The 19602-nt window shown below is 34.4% G+C and overlaps 1 long non-coding RNA gene across 1 annotated transcript in view; it reads left to right on the top strand.

Moving 5' to 3' along the window:
- Positions 1 to 19602, top strand: part of LOC136291155 (uncharacterized) — a 196390-nt gene that overhangs the window by 85464 nt on the left and 91324 nt on the right. Inside the window, exon 4 of the long non-coding RNA XR_010721437.1 lies at positions 10199 to 10265. This is a non-coding gene — a long non-coding RNA (uncharacterized lncRNA). The remainder of the gene's footprint in view (positions 1 to 10198; positions 10266 to 19602) is intronic.

Raw genomic sequence — 19602 nt, 5'->3', positions numbered from 1 at the left:
TTCTGGCAACAGTGAAGCTTCTGAATCTATATAAGATGTAAAACCTAGACTATATCTAAGTATTTATTTAAAAGGACAAGTAACGTTGCAAGATCTAGCGCAATTTTTCACACTTCGACATCTTGCAGAAAACATTATAGTTCTTTTTTGCAATTTTATAAACCAAAGCAAAAAAAACCAAAAGCAACCCCACCCCACAACCTCTGCTAATTTAAAGGCAAAGTGTGTTTTCCTGAACTATTAACTTCAGTACTTGGCAAAGGAATATAGTTTGCCAGAAAAGCTAGACAAAGAAAATTTTATTTGTTATTAATTTATAGGGCCTAAATTCAACATGTGCTTTTAGATTGCTTGATGGGCTGATTTCTAATAAAACCCACTGTCTAACTAACAGTAGAACAACTGTTGTGGAGAGAGGGAAAGTGTTTGGATACTTTATGAGTAATTAAATATATATTATGACCAAAAAAGGGGATAGTTAGCCTTTAGCTTGTTATGAATTGAATTTGATTTATTTGTGAAAAAAGAATTTGCTGTTTTTCTAGTACGCATCTGGATTTTTTTTCTCAAAACTATCCTTCATTTCTACCTGTATTGAAAATATGTCAAAATCTCCAAAATACATCTTTTTGCGTTAAAAGTTATTAAAAGTCAGACTGCTGTAGTAAAAGATCATTGGTCATTATCTATTATTATTCTGATGCCATTTTAGTTTTTAGATATTCCAGTTTATTATACACTGTTATCTTAGATGTGACAATGATGCAGACCCAGTTTTAAAGTTATAATATTTAAAATTATTCTTATCTTCTCTGACAACATTTCTGAAAAACAAAAGTAGAATCAAGAAAAAAAAAGATTTTTAGCAGAAAAATGCTCATCTGACACTAAATTTTCCTAATAAATGAAAATTAATTTTTTCAAGCATTAAGGCTTTGCTAAGCCTTTATTTCAGAAGGCTTTTTCACAAAGGGAAAAAGGTGACTTTAAAAAGAAAACCCCACACCCTTCCCTTAAAGTTTCCTTGCAGCCTGTACTTACTGCTGAGCAATAAACATGACTGCCAGTAAGATTCTCTGGTTCTCTTCTTTTGCTTGCTTCTAAGGGTATAGTATCCAGGGAGGTTCCGTGACTCTGCTAAAAACGTTTAAATGAGTCCTTTTACATGAAGCTTACTATAGGGGTTAAGGTTTTGTCTCTTCAGGTATTTTTTTTTTCCTGAGAAGAAACTTGAGACATATAAATGCAGATCTTAGTGGCTCTCTATGTAAGACAGGTGTTCAGCACTGTGTAATTTCCCTTGGTGATACACAGTATTACTACCATAAATATGGAATATATACGTACACATAAGCACTATCTCCTGTACACTACTAATTAATTTCTTATTTATAGATGGAGCATTTTTGAAACATGCTCTTGGAATTATATTTTGGCACTTTTTTCATCCTATTGCATCTAAATACTTTGCATACTATTCCATTATGTGGAGTGTGTATGCCTCCAGCAGAAGTGTCTGGCAGTTGCAAACTTCAAATGTAGGTAGCTTCTAGCCAAGAACAACAAAATTCAATTACTATTCATATTAAGATGAGTTATCTTGAAAAGGCAACACTTTTTTTTTCTTTTCCTTTATTAAAGGAAAGACTGGATTTTAATTGTAAAGTTACTGCTTGGTGAGATAAAAATATGTATCTCGTTACCAAAACCCAGGTAACTTAATTTTATAAAATACGTGATCCTGTTCAGTTTACCTCCAGCACCATATTGTAAATGTTCATGAAGTTCATTCTGATGCTCACATTGGGACAGTTTAGTTTAACTCTGGTAATCAATTGAGTGGAAAAAGTACCTCTTGAAATCTGTGGCAGATTTTGAAAAGGTTCCTATGAGTGCAAGTTATTTGCACACACAATGAAACCTGATTTTAGTTCACATTAGCACTCATACCCTATATTTTTTAATTTATTTTTAACTATTCTGGGAAGAAGTTTTGTTCATTTCAGTGTTGTCCCAGTGCTTTAATTTCTTATTGGCATTGTAAGGTTACAAAATACATGAAGTCTTATACAGTGAAATGTAGAACACTGCACTGTAGAACCTGGCTACTAGTCTTTTTTGCTTGTCTAAATCCTGACATTAGGGCTCTCAGTAGACTGTGAAAATGTCATTTTGTATCAGCTCAATATGACTTTTGATAAATCATAATGCATTTGCAGCTACCATATGTTTATTTATAATAAGATGATTCCACAAAGTTTAGAATGGATAGCAGCTGTACTGAAAAGGGATGATCTTAAGTTTCAGCTTACTGTATTAGTACTTGTGCAGAAAAAGGCTTCAGCCCTGTAAGGAAAGTGAAATGTGCAAGGGAGCCTCTAAGGCATAGTGTTGCTTTTGTAAGTTACAGAATAGTTCATGTATCATGCTAAGGAACAAAAAGCATAAAATAGTGTCACTGTAAATGTTGTTGACTTCCTCTGACTTTGTCCTCTTGACCTCTATTAGCCTAGTCAAAATGGCACATAATATGTTTTTACATCAGAGTTTTAAAGCACTGTTTTCTGATCATAAGACTGGTGAGAATAATATAGTTTCTTTACTACTTCTAGCAAAGAATTCCTGTTACACGTGGCGTGGACATTGGAAAGAAAATACTGCCATTTAATGATTTGTGAGCATCAAGATGAGGAACATATATGCCAGCGAAGCCTAGCCACACAGTCCTGAACAAAGTGTAAAGACAGGGAAATTAGACACATATACATGTAGCCAGTCTTTCACCCTCTTATTGTGGAAGATGAGAGTACAGGGCTCTTTCTCAAATACATAAGGATAATCAAGGACTGAAAAAGGTCTAAGATTGTCTTTACTAACATAATTTACTTGGAGTGGCATTCCCAGATGGTTAAACTTGCAAGCTCATTCAAATGTGAGCAGGAGGATATGAGCTGCATGAAGACATTATCGCAATAAAACTTCCCTAATGTCTAACACAGTGAGCTAAATGATTTTTTAGCATGATGGGAATACACATCTAATCGTTGCTTTGGGAAAACTTGTATTGGACCAAGAGAAAAGGAAAGTGAACAAGCCTATTAAAATGTCTGCAACAGTAAGCATGTAAAGGCATTTTATGTAACTCATTGGAAATTGAAAACTTAAAGAAAATAATATATTGCAACTTTAATGCAACCAAAGTTCCTTTTTTTTTTTTTTTTTTTTTAATTCATCAAGAGTTGAAAGGAGAATCAGAAGAATCAGGAGCCTTCTCTTTTATTTTACCTGTTTGGATTTGGTAAATTTCTTTTTGCACTGGTGTCACATGCTTTTCACAGTGAAGGCTGGAAGACATAAAACTAATATCATCTTATTCTACATAGCCGTTTGTCCTGGGTTGAAGTTGAATGAATTAATTGCTTGAAAAACTGGAAAACAGAACCTTTAAAAGTCAAATAGATGACTTAATATTAGGACTTTATAAGTTTCTTGTGCAATCCCAACACTATTTGATTAGAAATAATAAAATTTACATGTCCATTTAGCACGCAGTAATTCTGAGTTACCAAGAGAAGCTGCACTTAATTACTTGTTTGCTAATCATCTCTGTAGCAGTGATCTGGATCCACAAATTCCACTCTCAATGAATTCAAAATGTCATGGATGACAAGACATTTTATGATTGTTTAATCCAGCAGGAGCCAGTGCTATGTCAGCTATAACCACTCCTTACTTCATGTGTAAAGATTGTCTTTAATAACAATAAGCATAATTCAGTTTCAAGTTTTAGCTACAAAAGCAGAATTAAAGATTGCTGCAGCTAGGTAGACACCCTGAACGGTCACTTGCTTAGGGACATGCCTCCAAATATCTATGTAAAGTGAAGAAGAAGAGTAAAATGAAAAAAAAAAAATTAACCCTCAATTATATTATTTATAGCTAACCATACCTCACCACAAGGCAATATTTTATAGTAATATAGAAAAGTCTTTCTTGTCTACTAGAAAACAAACGATGAGAAAAAAATTCTGGTAATTAAATTAATTATCTATATTTAGAAGTTAGAACAGTGTGTGTGTTATGATAGATGCAGTGCATAGCAAGTTTATTGCAATCCTGGAGGATGCTTATTAGATGGTGATGGGTAAAATATTTTTTTCTGTAAAGTTGTGTGATGCTTATCCAGTTTGTAGCAAATAACGTAGCTGGAGTGCAGTGTGCTCCTGCACACAAGAATAAATTTCTACATTTCTCTTTGCAAGTGACAAGACCCAAAAAACATCCTTTTCTCTCATCCTTAAAATATAAATAAGAAAGACTTGAACACGAAGTGGCAACTGTGCTTCAAAAGCTCATAAAATTTTAGTATAGCCTAGTCCTGGGCGAATATGACCTGCAAAGTCAAAGAGCAGCAAGGTTGATCAGAAACAATTTCCCTCGTCAGTGTTATCAAATGTAGTACTATGACAGGTGTCGCACAAACCCAGCTTTGAATACTCAACTCAAATGCCCATTTGCAGGTGGATCAAAAGGCAGACACCATCTGTGCAAGTTCAGGGAAAAGCTATGAAATCAAATCTCAAAATCCTTAATGTGACTCTGAGCCTACCTGTTATCATGTAGGGGAAATCTCCTCACATGAGGTGCAGTGTGGAATCAAAAGGCATGTCCACTCACCCAGAAGAACTGAAAATCTGCTGAAAGTGACTGTAAGTGTGTTTGTCCTTTCAGAACAAAGGGAAAAAAAACATTCACTACATGTTTGAAAAAGGTCACTGACACCGGTGTTTCTAGGTCACTTTTCACTTCCTCTGGTACCCTTTAATGGGTACTGCCTAACTTGTAAGGAGAGTCAGTAGTTTTGGCCTTTGTTGAGAAGGAATCTAAATTGGAAGACTTTGAATTTAACATATGACAACACTGTGTAGTTGTGGACACAGACACACCACTTTCTAGTAGTTTTTTCTCATTTCCCCAAGCACAGTTTATGCTCCAAAAGTATTAGAAACTAGCTTTGAAATGAACTTGCTGACCAGCAGTTTTATGTCTTGATTTGTTTTAAAGCCTAAATGGCTTAAGGAAGTGTTTTACGGAAGATATAATCCATCCACACTGAATAAAGCCTTGAAAATTAGGTGGCATAAACCTAAAATCCAAACTGTATTATCATGACTTTGCACTTCAGCTGTTGCTCACAGAACTAATTTAAGAGTGCCAATGTATTGTTTATTGCCTATAACTACATTTTTTGGAAATTTGAAGATTTTTGAAAGTGCTTTATTCAAAAATCTCTGTTAATGACTCTTTGATCTGGTGGTTAGAATTTCTCTGACATGCAACTTTTGATCAGTGTGTGGAATAGCTGTAAAGCCAGTAACAGTGTTGCCATTTTTCCTTGAGCAATGACTTCATTGGCAGTGCTGTAAAATTATATTTATCTGTCCTGTTGATTCCTTCTTTTATAAACTGATTCCAAATTACCTCACTGATGACTTTGCCTTTTTTGCCATCAGACGCAGAAACCTATACATATCTAGACAAGGCAGGATATTTGGGATTTTTATATTTGGGGTGCATCATAACCTATTGCTTTTAACAGACACTTTTGTGTGTATTTTTAAATATGAACCTGGTAATGAAGCCATTACCTGTACAGCTTTTTGTGGACTCTTGACTCCTGAATCTAAACAATGACAATGTTGATTTTACACAGTAATCCATATTTACAAATTGAGTATGTTAAGTTACTGATGTACATTGCTATATATTTTTACTATTTTTTATATACTGATACACTTAGTGTTGGAATGTTGGTAGGAGACATATTAACCATGGAGAATTAAACACTTATTTGAGAAAAACATGAAATAGTTGCATCTATATTCACAGGACCTGTGATATCAAAGTATTTTGAAGTAGTCTTTTTCAGAGTTATTGTAGATTTGGTTCTTAGATGATTTCAGGGGGAGCTAGAATTATCGTTAGTAAAGATAGGGGAACTGAGGATGGTCACACCCCTAGATATATTTTTCATGGAAAGACAACTAGAATATGGTAGCACAACAGGCAGCAGAAGGTACCAAGCCTACCAATTGTGGTATTGTCTATTTGATTATATGTCTTGAATATTTAGTAGGGCTACTTCTCTTGTTTATTTTCTTTTGTGGAAAGTAATATGACCACTTAAAGATTTTTTTGATGGGCTAGTATACAACTGTTTAATTGAATTAGATGGGAAAGTTTAATGGGTTTGTACTAAATGCTTGATATTTATATTGATTTGTATTGATAGAAAGACTGTTGTATTTCATGTGCATTTTCAGTAGCATATATGAGGACAAAACAAGGTAGTTTTACTTTAAACCTAACTGAACCGATATGTAAGAGTTCATTATTGACAACTAGCAAAGAAAATCTGTTATATTGCAAACACTTTATTCTCTGTCCATGTTCTTGAATAATATATACTCCGTATTTAACATGCATATTATTTTAGTGGCTACTTTGGTGCACATATAAGCAGCATCTTAGAAATATTGTTGTGGTTTAATGCCAGCAGGCAACCAAGTCCCCCACAGCTGCTTGCTCACTCCCTGCCCAATTGGGTGGAAGAGAATTAAAAGGGTAAAAGTGAGAAAACTCATGGGTTGAGCTAAAAGCAGTAATTAAATTAATTTAAAAGGAATAAATAATTTAAAACTGTGAGGAAAAAAAATAATGAGAGTAAAATAAACCCTAAGGAAGCAAGTGATACAGACAAAAACTGTTGGTCACCACCAACTGACCGATGCCAGCCAGTCCCCATTTACCAGTGTCTCTCCCTCTAACCTTCCCTCCAGCTTTGTACACTGAGCATGATGCCATAGGGAATGGAATAGAATGTCCTTTGGTCAGTGGGATCAGTTGTGCTGGTTGTTTCTCCTCCCAACTCCCTGTGCACTCCCAGCCTCCTCTCTGATAGAGCAGAGTGTGAGGCAGGAAAGGCCTTGGCTCTGTACAAGTGCTGCTCAGCAGTAATAAAAGCATCTCTGTGTTATCAACAGTTTCCCGCACAAATCCAAAGCACAGCTATATAACAGCTACTGTGAAGAAATTTTGCTCTGTCCTAGCCAGAATGAGTACGGGTATATAGCGAAAGCTGTCCGAAGGTTTTGGACCAAAAAAAACTCTTCCAGATGTTCAGCTGTTTGTGCTGCCTAGGACCAGTCCTTTAGCAAGGACTGACTGCAGTCATATTTTGGATTTAGGTGATATACAGTGTTTATTTTACAATAAAATTTATCAGCTAGCTTTGTTCTCTAGTCAGAAAATAGTTTTGAGGGTTTCCTGAAAAATGTATAACCGCTGGCTAGCTTGTAAGGAAAACATATGGCTGTATGGCAAATCAGTAAAATAAGGCGTGGATCTCTTTCTCATAATTCTTTGTTTGAAATTTGCTTACTTCAAATGTTTTCTAAATATTGATTCAAATCAGAATTTTTTTTTCTTTTTTAAAAAAATCCTGTAAGAGATCACACTCTGTATCACTATAGTACTTTCCTTCCAAGTGTTTAATTTTTGGCTCCATTTTGTTTTATCCTGATCTTTAAAAAGTGCTTTATCTCATGTGCAGTTGTCTTAGTATGCTATGAATGGGTGACCCAGTTATTTTGGTTGTAAATTCTGGACTGTTTGAGGTTTTTAATTTAAACAAACAAAAATTTTGAACAATTTTTAAAAGGAATTTAAAAAAGCTAAAAAAACTCTGAAATATGTTATAATTCGTCAGGTGTCCTTATTTTAAATGTTCAGGGGCTATTGTCAAAATAACTAGAGAAGACTGACTTTTATCTGTAATAAAAGTATAAAGCATATTGATGTATGCAATCAACATGGCAACATTAAATAAATCAGCAAAACATATCTGGATATAGTAATTTGTATTATCTGGAAAAATGAGTAAGTAATATGGTTCTTTAGAGAACAAAATTGTTCATGAAATTACTTTAAATGTGTGATTTTTCTCAAAATAGATTCAGAGGAACAGTGCTGTTTATAATATAACAAAATATTTACATTCATATTGATTACAGCAATGTTATTGAAAATTAGTATAACAATCTTCTATCTGCTTACATACTACTGTTGCTTTTTTTGGTTATACGTATATGCATATGGGTAAATTTGAGAAAAAGTTCGCAATTATAACAATTTCCACGAGGTGGTGCTCAAGCAATAAATTTTAAACTTATAATGTAATAACTATGACCAGAGACAAGCTGAATTTGAAAATATGGCTGTCAACCAGATGTTCTTCTCTTTGATGCTATATCTAACTTAAGGTGGGAATGATGAGGTCCGGAAGGCTAATGAATTTATTATGTGGTGGAAAAGTTATTTCTCCTTGCCCAAAAGACAGAAATACCATTATTTTTTTACAGCATAATACCAGCGGATTGTTTTAATTTTTACATAGAATTTTCAAAATCCTTTTCATATCTCATATTTGGTTATTCTTTATTTGCTGTCCACTTCTGGTTATGAGTAAAGGAACTAGTACTCATAAAGATATTGCAGTAGTTGCCCTAAGCAAAATGTTAGCAAATTCAATAGATTTAAATAAATCTGTTGTAGAAAAATACACTGAGTGCTGATTCACTGATCATTCAACAGTAAATAAAAAATGTAGACAGTATGATAATGCAAGAAGGCAGATGATGTGAGAGAATGGCAATGACTATAAACAAAGCAGACAGTTTGGCATAAGTGGTTTTCTCACTTTGATCAAATAGAGCATCCTTAGCTGTTTTGCTTGCCAAAGTGCTGCATCTTTTTCTCTGACATCCTCTGCAAACCCCTTATTCATCTCCTCCTTCAAACTATACAGACCATTTATAATTTAAAGTTCATTGCGACTACCTCCGAAGAAGAGTCAATAATTAACACTGCAAGCTTTGTTGTTGTGGTTTTTTTTGTTCCTAACCATCAAAATGGCAAGAAGCAAATCTGCATGAAAGGTTTTTTTCCTCCTTCCACTGTTGTTTCATACTTTAGCTGTTTTGTTGCTTGGTTGTTTTGTTTGTTTGTTTAATTTTATTTTATGTTGTGCCTTTTCCTTTATTTCAGCTTATATGATCAACACAAAATACACCAAAAGAACAAATGGCCTTACTTCTACTGCAGGCATTGCTCTTGGCCAGCTAGTAACAGCAGTAATGCATTTAAAACACAATATGCCTTCTTTTTGTGTTCATTGCTTCTAATCTCATGGATGTAAAACACAGTTTGTAAATACTTCTGGAAGGAAGACTATTTTTAAAAAGCAAACAGGTCTCTCCTAGATATTTTACTTTCTGACAGCTGATAGAGCAGTAATCATCCTATTTGAATAAACTTGAAGGGTCTGTGAATAAGGAAGTCTCATATACTTCGTTATGCAGACAGTTGGGAGTAAAGTGATGACAGATCTGTGAAAAACAAATCAACCTTACCCTTCTACTTTTATTTAGATATTGCACATGGAGGCTGCCTGCTCCTGCAAGGTATTGAGTCACCCAACTCCTACACACATATGTTTGAGGATCTGAGTCCAAGTTCAGTGATGGTCCATTTTATAGATATTGGGTTCAGCCAATTAGAAAGAATAGAATTATTTGCTAGATATCTGTCTGCGGTTGGAACACATTCATAGGCGTAAATAGCTGCATGCCATAAGCAGATTTTTACCTTTATTACCAAACTGTCTGTGTATTCACTGGATCTTTGTACAGGTACATTTAATAGGTACTTGGTTTTGCATGAAAAAATCCCTTCTGCTGTTAACTAAACTGAAATACTCATGTATTTTGCTTTCTTTGTTTTCCATATATTTCCACTGAGTAACTGACAAACAGAATTGACTAAATGTTCACCTACTAATCAATACATATAAGGAATGGAGAAAAAAATTATACTTTAATATTGTTGTAATTTATTGTGAATATACTAAAAATTTGCATTCTATATATGCTTACCTGGTTTTTCCATGGCATTTGAAAATACCTATCACTTGTTTTTTCTTGTTAAGCATCTCATTAGACTGTCTGGGTAACGTTTGTTATTCTGAGGCTCTGTAGTTCCTTTTGTCTTGGTAGTGGGAAGGAAAGATTTTGTATACATACTTCTATTATCATGAATGTTAGTTTGAGGGTCTCTTCTATTTACTTTTTTTTTTCCACAGCTATTTTTCCTAATCCTTAATGAATCTGTACTTGTGGACTTTTATGGATGAGAGAGCAATATGGACTGTGAGTAAATTAATTTCATCAGAATTCGTCTCTTTAGTACTGCTCATTCTGTCTTCTAATTCCACAGTTCTGTACAAAGGTAGAATTACAGTTTTCCCACTGGTACTGTTAAATTGCTTCATTACAGGCTCCTTTCAACATTTTAACAGCGCAAAAATTGGTTTCTTTCATTTATTATCCCATGCTCTGCATAAACTGACTTCCCATTTACTTTTGACCATTTTAGCTTTATGTATTTGTACTTTCTTTCATCTTTTTTCCAGTTCTTTTGGGCATCTGCCTTTACTATCATGCCTAGTTGAAGTATATGAAAAGTTTACTTGTCATCTGGATTCACAAAGGCTGTATGTATATATAGGCTTTGTGCACAACCCAACAAGAACTTAAGAGCCTCATTCTAAAATCTCAGATATCTGTGCTACAAAGCCAATAGCTATGACTGAGCATTTAATTTTTACATTTAGTGAGCAGCCTACTCAGAATCAGTAAAACTTATGGCTTAATTGCAGGTGAAAAAAAAATAAAACATTATTAATTTATTATTAAAATGGAAGAAAATGGCCAAAGGAAAAAGAGTGTAAAAACTTTCTATATTTTACTCTGTGATCTGTAATTTTTTTTTTATTTACAGGTGCTTAATTGTGAAAGCAGATGGAATAGAAAAATTATCAATATAAAGATTGGGGTCTATCCTTTTGTTTTCTAAAGTAATAGCACATCTATTTCAAGTAATTAAAGGTTGCAGTCACTTTGATTCTCTTATTTAGGTTTTGGGGTTTTATAGTTATTAAAATAATGTGAAAGTACAAATAATACTGTTAATATAGCAGAGATTCACTATGAAGTACATGCTGTGATTCTCTCTGATCTGAGAGCACAACGGTTCTCGAGGCCATTTGATTTTCTCAGAAAAGCCTGGATAAAATTAGTGGTATTAACACAAGAGCTTCTGCAAGGCAGAATACACTACAGGTTAACTCATCAGGCTGACACAGGGGTTCAAGTCCCCAGCAGAGGTCTGGCAGTGTGGCAGAGGAGTGAGTCACCCTTCCAAGGTCCTCGCCTCCTAGTGAGCTGGTATTAACTCTCATGGAGGAAGCACAGCAAACCTTTCTGTTTGCAGCTTCTAATTAACAAGAGAGTGTGAATTTTTTATGCTTATAAGGGTGGGAAGGTTTATTCCTGTCCCTGGTATATCTGCTGGAATTCTTGACAGCAATTGTTATTATTTATGCACTGCAAAAGAACTTGCTGAAGTATTTCATTTAGATGGCGATTTAAGTAAACTAGCAGAGTCAAAGCAACCTGAGGAAAAAAATCCTATGTTTTTTCCAAGTGAGACTGTCACTGTTCACAAGACTGAAAATGTGTCAAGAGCTTTAAATTACACATTACCTTGAGAGCATCCCTTAGTGCAAATATAAATGTCCTCTCATTGCAAGTCCAGTTTTTTTCTGCTGTATTACATTGTTGCAAGAAGTACAAAACGATTAAAATTATTCCTTATATGTTTTAGTTCAGTTGATTTCCTGTACTGTTTCAACTGGAACTAGCTTTGACTAAGTATTATATCCTATCATGTTTGAAAATTCATCATTAGACATATATATATAGGTACGAAATCTATGTTAATTTGAATGCAATTAATTGCATTTTTGTCTTGTACAGTGGGCCTTTTCCCAGCAAGTTTAGTAGAAAGCTTTTAACACTCCTTTGTTCAACAGTGTTCAAAATAATTAAATAGTTTTGCAATTCAAGTGTGAGGGCCTTGTAAGAAACACAGTGCTCTTGTCTTGGCTGAAGATTGCTTGATTTCTGATGCAGACTGCCCAATTCACATGCCACCCCCAGCTTTGCTCCTGACTCTGCAGGGAAAGAGCCACAGAGGCTGCCCACAGGAGATCCATACCTGTCCTGCCTGTACATTGACAGTCGACTTGAAACAGCATGATTGTTTGAGAATGGTTCAACATGCTGTTAATTGCTTTCTCAAATATCGCAAACCCTGTAGAAGTTCAAAGACTGCATTAGGTTCAATTGTTTACCAAACAGCAGCCTGTGTTCCTCTGACCCAAATATGTCATGATAACAAATATGTCATATAAAGACTAAGCAAATCACAATCATTAACTGGCATGTGAGGCTCAAATAATTTTTCCTTTTAAGATTTTAAAGACATGTCTATTTTAGCATGGGAAAGGAACAACCTAAAACCACTGATTGTCATATTGATGGATTGGTCGTTACACCTTTGTCATTTTTAATTTGTAGATTAACAATTTTCTCAGACAAAAATTGTGCCTTTAAATTTACCTTTTACTTTCATGTTTTCTTTCTTAGTCAGTGTGTTAAGTCCCTCGTAAATTACACAAAATTATAGCCTCTCAGATGCTTCTATGAAAGCCTCCTCTGAGTGGGCCTTTTTAAATGTGCTCAGAGCTTTACTGCAGCATCCAACTTAAAGGAAAGTCATTTTTTAAGTTCCCCCTTCTCTTTTACAAAGTTTCATTTTTGTCATGGGTTATTAATACAAAAATTTCTTTGCTAAAGCCATCAATCACGTAAGATTCAATTCTGTGATGTAAAACAAACATTATAGAATGCAAATGTAATGATGAAACACTGGCCTTAGGACTCAAAAAATCCTGCATTCACTTCTATCCTTTTACAAAAGTAATTTTGAAACCAAACTAAAACTTTTAACATGTGAATGGCCAGTGTCCCCAGGTGTGTCTGTTAGCCTCTGTTGTTCATGTGTTTGTTTGATTTCTGTATTGATCCTTTTTCAGTTTCTTTGGGATTTTTAGACACCTAAATAGGACACAGTTATTGTTCTACAGCTTACATGGGAGAAATAAGACCAGGAAAAACACTAAATCTAGTTTCCTTAAAAGATAAGCATATCTATGCAGCTATTTTTTCCTATTTTCAATATTTTTTCCTAAATGTTAGAGTGGAATGCAAATTCCTCTTTCTAAATTAAAAACATAAACCACAATTTTTCCCCAAAATTTCAACGAGTTAACTCCTGCACGTTTAACTGTGCTGTTTACCTCAGGAAACCCACCATGAGGCTATGCATGCTGAGTCAGCTGAAACCCATATTTTGTGCCTAAATAATCACTTAAGTAGGCAAATCTTTGCATTATTTGTAGAGAAGCATAATTATACTCCTTTTAGGAGGAAGATTAGAAATGCTAATTCTGTAAGTAGGTAGTCATTATTTTATCATTTAGTATTAGCTATAATAATGTTAGTCATGATGAACTAATGTGGTATTAATATGGATTTCATATGTACTCTCTTAGGAATGCAATTGAATTTACCATTTCATTCATGCTCAGTCATTTTGAAGTGTTGCTGAATTAACAGATCACTACTCACCTCATTTTATATCAATGACAACTTTTGCTTATGGAAACATTGGGCTGCTAATTAAATTGAGGTGGAACCAAGAGATTGCAGACATTTAAACAAAACCATAAAGCAAACTAATAGTTGGGGAAAAGCATGGATGATTTTTCTAGCTCTTTTGCTGGGATGAAGTGAAAAAGTAGATGCTTTGCAAAGAACAACTGGACTTACAATGCTCATTAGCCTAAGAAGAATCTAGCAGACTCTGGGGGTACCTGGAGTCAGGAAGGAATGACTGAAATTATGAACACCTTGAGTGCAGGTGAAACACGAACCTAGTTTCTTTGTGCTCCTGCAGGGAACCCCTTGTTCTTTCTATTCTTCACAGACCTGTTGGGATACCAAGGTCTAAAGGACATGGTGAAGGACTGCTTGCTAATGGAAAAAAAAAGTCTTCTTCCTCTGAAACATTCTTTTATTGCTATTCTGTGATTTAGGTATTGTGCTTGGGTACTTAAGAGGTCTTCCTTCAGTTTCATTCAAAAATTTTTCTGCAGTACAAGTTAAATATATTTCTTTCTAATTTTATGAACAGCAATAAACCAAACCATCAAAAACAACAAAAAATCTCCCAAGCTTAGTTTATTTTTATCTTTCCCCCCCACCCAGGATTCTCATAATCTGCTAAGAGATAAAACCACTTATTTTAGTAATGCTCAAGATATATTGTTATGAGAGCTCAAATAAATGCTCAAGATTCTTACAGTAGGAGTCAAGGAGATAAAAGAACAGCATTTGTAGTTATGTATTTATTTGCTTGATTGAAATAAAGATTAATGTTTATAATTTTTTGTTGTTGTTCAACCCATCCAGAAATGCCACTCAGTCTTTCATGTAGACATAAAATTCAGTTTATTCTGTTAATCTTTGAGTGTAAATGGATGGTGGTTTTTGTTCCAGGTTTATAAAACCCAGTAGAACCAACTCCAAATGCCATTGGGGTGTAAGAATTTTTGTGCTATAAGTATTTGGCTCATATCCTCTGTAATAGTAAAGATTTTTTGAGGAGATGTCAAACGCTGATATATTAAGGACAGCAGCAGCTGCTGCTTGACAAGACTAAGTCACAGTTCAGAGGTCATTAGAGCTGCAAAATTTCACTATACCATTGTCTTTATTAAAATTTGAGGAAAATATGGTGGTTTTTAATAAATAGGTATAAACAAGGTACACATAAAATAGAAGCCTAGTATGTTGAAGTCATTGCATAGGAAAACCCTAGTGTCAGCAAGAACTAATGGTCTGAAGATCAATTTTTGATGCAATGCTTTTGGTTCAGAGGGTAATATAATACTTGTCTGCATGAACAAACTGTATTAATTTAACCAGTCATGTTGAGAAATGTAGTGTTGTTTTAAAGATAGATGTACTCTAGCAGATTATCAAGAAATACAGTAAAACCAACATGGAGCCCTGGTACCAATACTCTAGTTTTGATTTTCCTTGAAGGCATGGTATTAGTGCAGGAAGCTCCAAGTAAATTCCATAGTTAGTACTTGAAGTCTGATGAAATCCTTAACACTTTCTAGATTTATAAGCTAGTATTAGGGGGTTTTTTTTACCTTTTGATAAATATAACAAGTTTCAAATTCTGGATGATTTTGTCATTTAAACTTTTTAAAAAGCTTTGCAGTATGCAGGCATAAAGAATATTGGAGTTTTAAAAGCACTGAAGGACACATCTAATAAATGTTTAAGCAGGTCCTGCAATAGCTGAGATTATATACTTTGTGCTATTCAAGTGCAGATTTAAGAATCCAGATTCATTCTATAAAGAATTAGAAGTTAAGAGGATGAAACATCTCCAGGGTGAAGTAAAGAGCCTTTAAGAACTAGTGAGTAGGAAATGCTTTGACTTGGAGACTGTCACAGGTTCAAAGTTACTTTTGACATGAATGCATCCGAGGTTCACGTTCCTCTCCTTCAATTTGTCGCTTTTTTGTTGTCCCGATAATGTTCATAATCAACACCTAACACAGCCTTGTAACTATACATTCCAGTAAGTGACAAAAATACTTAAAATTAAAATTTCTCCCTAACAAGCTACTAATGAGAATTAGTATTATTATATTATGATACAATAATATATTATTACATTATATTAAAACTTAATATTATTATATCATATTAAGGTTTTTTTCCACAATGATGCCTTTAAAGTAACTTGGTGTGAATAGCAAACTTATGTTTGTCTGGAAAACTTAGGTCAGGGTACCTGAAACCACTTAAAAGCTTTTCTTTGCCAAGATACGGTTCCGAACCAAACTCCTTTAAATATTTGCAAACAAAGTTTTATATTACTTATATGGAGATGAAAGTAATTGTGAAGCAAGATTTATAGTCTGCCTTTATTTTATCAATACAGCTGGTTTGAACTACAGTAATTTGAGTTCAAATGTTTTAAAATGAAACATAGCATTTCTTTCTAGTTACACAGATGCTGGCAGATCCACTGTAGCAGGCTCTTGCTACAAAATTATTGCAGGTGTGTCATCACTCAATTTTGTACTATGAAACTTTGTCAGCATCTGTTATTTTACCACAAAATGAAGTTGCTACTGGTAAATGCCTGCAACTGTGGTGGTTTTTTATGTCTCTCTCTCTTTTTGGTGGTTTTTTTTTGTTTTGTTTTGTTTTTTGGTGTTTTTTGGTTTTTGGGGTTTTTTTGTTGTTGTTTTCTTTTGTATTTGTTGTTGTTTTTGGGGGGGTTTTTTGGTGTGGTTTTTTTGTTGGGGGTTTGATTTGTTTTGGTTTTGGGGTTTTTTGTTAGTTTGGGTTTTGGTCTTTGGTTCTTTTTGGAGAGGGCAGTGCTTTACTTCTGTGTTTCTTTTGGTTGTGTTTTTTTCTTTTTATGCAAACCATTGAATGCAGAAGTAATTGCCGTGTGATCTTATTCTAAATGCTACCAGTAGTAAGATTTTGAACTAATAACTTAGACCACTGAAAAGGAGAAAGGATTGTAAGGGAGCTCATCCTTAGCTGTGGTCCATAACGTCAAGTCGTATTGTGTCTGTACTTCACTCAATGCAGTGCAGTAGTGTATGTTGCATTGACTGGAGTGGGGCACACAGATACACTATAGCCTATTAGCAAAATGAGAAATATAAATAGAAGCAAAAGCAGCTTAACACTGAATTAATTTTGACATGTCAAGCCAGTTTCAAGATGTTTGTAAAATGTTAGTGGGTATTTTTGCTGTTTTCTTCTTTATTATGTGTTTAGCTTAAAAAAAAATCACAATAAAGCCACCAAACTAATTAACTTCAGGCTTATGACACACCCGGTAATATTTTAGAATTTTTACTTTTTAAATTTTGGTGGAAATTAGCTTTTAGGCTTCCTGTTCAAAGAAACGTCTGTGAAATAATCTACCAATATTTTTTTAGACAAGTTAGGTTTTCATCAGTGAATTTTTCTGCCTTCAGTTTCAATGGGAACATCTGGCTCTTTTCCAATAATCAATATAATCTCTTGAGTTCAATTTCAAAAATCAGCTGCAGAGAGCAACAATTAGAGGTTAGTAGACTTGATAGATTTTATAAGAAGCAATTATGTCATTAACAAATTATCAAGTTATCAAGCTGTCTTATAGGGATAATACAGAACAAAGTTGAAAGCTGCTGATTGTGCAGAAAAAGAGATGTATCTATAATCGGAAGAATATGTTATTAATTAAAGTGACCTAGAGAGACTTAACCTTTAGAGCTTTAGTGGTGCTGGAAGTCAAACACTTAATTTAATAATAAATTTTAAAAGCAAGAAATAAAAATCCTATTTTATTACCTAAACAGGAGTTTAGGTAGACTACAGGAATTCAAATCCAGCATGAATGTATTGTAAACCCATGGATTGCTATTGCCTGACAATAACTCTTATAGAAACTGATGTACAGGAAGTTCAATCTGAACATGTGGAAGAATTTCTTTGGTTGCCCGGAGAGGTTGTGTAGTCTCCTTCACTGGAGACATTCAAGAACTGTCTGGACACAGTGCTGGGCCACATGCTCTAGATTGACCCTGCTTGAGCAGGGAGATTGGACCAGATAACCCACTCTGGTCCCTTCCAGCCTTACCCATTCCATGCTTCTGATGTTATTTTTTACAATCAAATACCTTCTAGTGGAGTTAGAGATGCTGAGCTGTGGGCTACTTGTCTGTCTTACAGTAAGCAGTGTTCAGACTCCATGCTGGGATTTTGTGTGGCCAATGGATCATGAAATGTCTTGGAGGTTTTCATTTGTGCTGGTACAATGACTCTTGAAGGACTTGGGAATGTTGGTTGTCTTGGGGGTGAAGTGTCACCCAAAGGTAATTTCATTGTGACTGAGATTTCAGCAGGTATTTTCATCTTGTTTCTCAGTTATCCATAAATCAGTCCCTAACCATCTGAAAAGCTGGATTGGGTGCTTTTCAAGGAGATAGCATCTGTATGTAAGCCTTTGAGGTACCACAAAACTTTTCACTTTGAGTAATGTTCCAGCTGCTCTTCTAAAGGTCAACACCTCAGCTAGAAGTACCCACATTGTAAATTAGGAAAAGAAGGCCTGTTCAGTTCTGTAAAAGAGGAGAGTACAGGTATGCTAACATTGGAGAGATTAGTTCCCAAGTGCTTAAATATGTCTCCCTTAAATCCTGAGTAACGCTGTTAAGTTTGTCACAGATGGTGTCTGTCCCTAAAACAATCTTCTGAGCTATCCTCAATGGCTCTTCAAGTAGTTTTTCCCTTCTCTGCTCTTCATGCTGTTCTCTTGTATTCTGTCCAAAAGCGTTCATCTTTCCTGCTTGTAACTTAACAGAAAAACCTTTCTAAATTTGATTACACCCCTAATTTTACTGTTGGGTATGTTTCCCAATGTAGCTACTAAATACTGATAAGTTTTTTGAGGAAAGTGAACAAATGTAATCACCATTGTATTTACTATGCCAGAAATAACATAGGAGAGCCAGGCTGAATTTATTTCATTCATTTCTGCCTTCTCTTCCACATTCTTCTGATTTTTTTTTAAAGCCACCAACAAAACTTTCAGTCTCATTTTATATGTGAGATGTGGTTGAGTTGCTTGTAACTATTTAGAGGCAGGAGAATCTCCCTGCAAGAAACAGGAAATTTTGATATTTGATTTTTCTTACTAGTTTGCTCACTTTTCCAGAAATAGGTAAAGTCCTAACTTTTTGGCTGAAAACTGTTTATGCCACTAAAAAAAGTAACAGAGAAAGCACTATTATTTTGATCCAGGCTGAAACAGGTTGCTTATCTTTATATAAGAAAATGCACTTTTTCTTCACCTTCTAGGGTATAAACTGCAAGTCTATACAAAATGATCTAACAAGTTATGCGAAAAATTATTTTAAAGAAGGTAAAATCTTAGCTATATTTTACGCAACGTGAGAGATATGAAGCAACATCAGATGCTTGGAATTAATTTTTGAATGTTTTCTCACTACTCCAAAGTGTGTATAGGACTAGTATGGATCCAAAACACTCACTACATGCAAATCAAATTGGTAAAAAAAATTGAAATCATTGCATTGTGTATAGTAAAAGTCATAGAGGAACATAAAAACACAAAAGTACAATAGAAAGGCAGTTTTATCTTGACTGTTTTAGAGCACGATTTATTGGTTTGATAAGCAGAATTGACTAAAGCTGTGTATTCACTCTACAGATTCATGCACTTTAATGAGTGTGGTAGGTCTTTCAGTCTCTATCAACATTAAAAATTGAATCAGTTTCAGATACAGTATGGAAAAATAAATTGTGTATGTGTCATACTTCTTTATATCCCAGGATATGTATGTCATGTCATTAAAAAAAATGCAGACATCTGTAATCAGAGCCATGTTAAGCTCTGTAATAGAATTCATATGTAGCTTTAAAGGTAACAGGAGAAGGAAAAGACAAAGATATCTTTTATACAATGGGA

The sequence above is a fragment of the Chamaea fasciata genome, unplaced genomic scaffold, assembly GCF_029207755.1.
Source record: "Chamaea fasciata isolate MVZ Bird 193981 ecotype frontalis unplaced genomic scaffold, bChaFas1.0.hap1 SCAF_6, whole genome shotgun sequence".
NCBI classification, from domain to species: Eukaryota; Metazoa; Chordata; class Aves; order Passeriformes; family Sylviidae; genus Chamaea; species Chamaea fasciata.
The sequence above is the reverse complement of the archived record's forward strand: the minus strand, read 5'-3'. Positions and strand labels throughout refer to the sequence as shown.